Source organism: Rhagoletis zephyria, unplaced genomic scaffold (genome assembly GCF_001687245.7).
Source record: "Rhagoletis zephyria isolate East Lansing unplaced genomic scaffold, Rhagoletis_zephyria_1.1 Rzeph_scaffold_02918, whole genome shotgun sequence".
Classification (NCBI taxonomy): domain Eukaryota; kingdom Metazoa; phylum Arthropoda; class Insecta; order Diptera; family Tephritidae; genus Rhagoletis; species Rhagoletis zephyria.
The window spans coordinates 69,532-72,552 of NW_016160002.1; the positions used below are offsets into that span (position 1 = coordinate 69,532).

At 33.4% G+C, this 3,021-nt stretch overlaps 1 non-coding gene across 1 annotated transcript; it reads right to left on the reverse strand.

The window, feature by feature from the left end:
- Positions 1-228: 228 nt before the first annotated feature.
- Positions 229-300, reverse strand: TRNAQ-UUG (transfer RNA glutamine (anticodon UUG)). Its single transcript has one exon. It is a non-coding gene; the product is annotated as a tRNA-Gln (tRNA).
- Positions 301-3,021: the final 2,721 nt, after the last annotated feature.

The following is a 3,021-nucleotide window of genomic DNA, read 5'->3' on the forward strand; positions in this document are numbered from 1 at the left end:
AATTACATAAGTTTGAATTTTTGTATTTTTAATAGCAATAGTTAACAAGAGGCATTTTATACCAAATTTTGTTTGTGATACACAAACCTCTAAATATCTAATTAGTACTACGTTCAATTTTGATTAAAATCACACAACAATCAAGAAATAGCTTTATTTTGATTTAAAAAATAAAACTAAAGTTATAATCATTTTATTTGGTGTAAAAAAAAAATTAAAACGCGTTTAAGGTTCTACCGAGATTTGAACTCGGATCGCTGGATTCAAAGTCCAGAGTGCTAACCATTACACCATAGAACCGGCTGACAGCAGTGCGGCTAAAATGGGTATACATACATACATGCGTACTTATGTATGCATATACTGGCACTCAACGCAGATCATTAACCATTCGATGGCTCTTCAGGTGCCTGTATTTAATTGATAATTTAGTAAATAAATAATTGTCGGAAAATGTAAGTAAATACTTTCGCGGGAATAAAATGCAAAGTGGGCAAAAATTTACATATTCATACAAACGTGATGCACATGCATATACATACATATGTATTCAGTTACTCGAACAACCGCATACGTAGTTATTAATTTTCACAATGGCCTTCAAGTTTTTTTTTGATTTTTTATAAAAATAAATTTTGTTTTTATAAGAAACAACTTTATAAAAGATGTAGAAAAATCGCATTTTTAAACTTTTTAATTTTAATGTTTAGAACAATTTTGGCTAAACAGTATTAAACAGTAAATGTAAGTTTGATGCCGCGAAAGTATTTTTTTTTTTTAATTTACACAATAAATTTTGGTCCCGATTGGAGACGGTTAAGGCGTGTCTTACAGGGGGAAAAGTACAGATTCCTCTATAGAGACTCAAAAATTAAAATTATTTTTTTTTTATCTAATACTCAAAATCGATACTACCGTACTCGAAGATATCACATATAAAATTGGGACCCGATTGAAGTCGGTTAAGGCGTTTCGCAAAGGCTGGACTCAAAAAATTAAAAATATATATTTTTTTTTCATTTAATACCCAAAATCGATACTACTATAGTCGAAGATAAAACGTGTAAATTTTTTAAGGGTCAGAGTTCAGACTACCCTATGAAGACGTCTTGGTATGTGATGTCTGTGACCGTGGTGTTACCGATTGAGGCGGTGAGACTGAAAAAAGCGTTCATTTCATTTTTAAGGACCACCCTAATGAATATGCTTCTGGTATGGTTTTTTTTCAACTTTTGCTTAAAGCAAAATTCGCCTTTGCAATTCTTAAGTTAGGCGTTCTCCGAAAGTTAATGGAAGCGGTGACTTGGCTAGATCCTGCAGAAAACCAGGATAGTTTAATTGTTTTAAAGCAAATAGGTTTCGGTTATAGAAATTACAACTAAAGGCGTCTCTTCAAACTTAAAATATATGCGAAAATTGCCTTTAAACATTTTCAGAGCATTAAATATTTTATGAACTCAACAAAATTATTCAAGCAACGGCGGATTTTTTTTTTAATTTAATTCTCTTTATTCTCTAATTAAGCACCTTTTATTTTATGCATGTACGTATGTGTTTGTGTATAGTCCGTGCCATACATAGCGTGCGTACAACTCATTTTCCTTAATGTTTAGGTGCAGTTCGAAGGATACTACATGATACATACGTACATACTAGGGTGGTCCTTAATTATCAACATCTAAATTTTGTATGGGGCACCTTTTTATTTTGTTCTACAAACAAAATAAATATATCCATGAAAATTTCAAAATTTTAAACAAATTTTTAGGGGTTATCAAGGTTTGAAAATATATTTATACATACATATTTTTTTTAATCGGAAAGATTCGACAGAGTTTTGAATTTAAATATGATAAATTTTACATATTATTGAAACTTATTCCTATAAATTCATAAACTCACTAAGTTAGAGCTGGTCATTTTAAAAATTTTTCGTATTTTTGCGATTAAAACAAAAAAATATTCAAACCCTGGTAGCGACTCCTAAAACTTGGTTTAAACTTTAAAAATTTGCGTGAAGGTTTTTATTTTATTTTTTATTTATTTTTTGATAACACCACCCTTATACCTTAAGGATTGCAACTCAAGCCGCATAGCAACAAACAAACAAATAGCTTAGCTGTCAGGATAATTACACACTTAGCCAAAGAACTGACAGGCAAACAAACCGACGGAGCGGATCTGAGCTACTTGTTTTAGGTAAGCTGACGCCGCCGCTCCACATGCCACACGCCAAAGCAACCCTGCAGGGAAAGCTACTTGTTGCGAACTCGAATTCTACCAGTTTGCGTTTCAGCCCAACTAGTTCACGTTCTATCCTTTTTCAATGTTAGCGACTGGTATTTTTAACATTGCGATGTCTTACGAGATGTCAATTGTCAGGCTACGCATCAGCATCTACTAGCAGAAATACTAGTAGCATCATACCAGTTGATGAGATAGTCTGCCAATTCATCCCCTATGAAAAGCATAAGTGTGCCTTTTTGCTCACGGCGCTCCAACAGTCGCAATGGCCGACAGAGGAAAGCACTCGCGTGGTATGCCTGAGGTACCAGGCTCAAGCCCTGGTGCAGGGAAATTTTTTTTATATTTATTTTATTTATATTTTTTATTTAGGGTTTTTTGTTATTCTCAGATTTAATAAAAAAAAATATTTTTTTTTATCTATTTTTTATGGCACAAGTATTTCTTCCCATATATTTGTTTCTTTTTTTTGTAATGCAACTAGATTTTTAAGTTTGTTATTTATATTTAAATTGAAATAATTATTCCTACTTACTTTGGTCTAACTTTGAAAATCTTAGCCTCCTCCAAGCGGCCTCGAACCTGCGATCCCAGAACCAGAACAAGAGGAAAGCAATTAATTGCGTTTTATTTTACGCTTGGCAATTCAAAGGCAGATATCGCTGAACGCTTAAGTTCGTCGAAGATGTCGAACTGGTAGGCACATACTAGAGGTTTACGCCGACAGACTTTGCGGCGGCGGCGTGTTCAACTTCAAAAAGAATCGGCGGCGGCGGC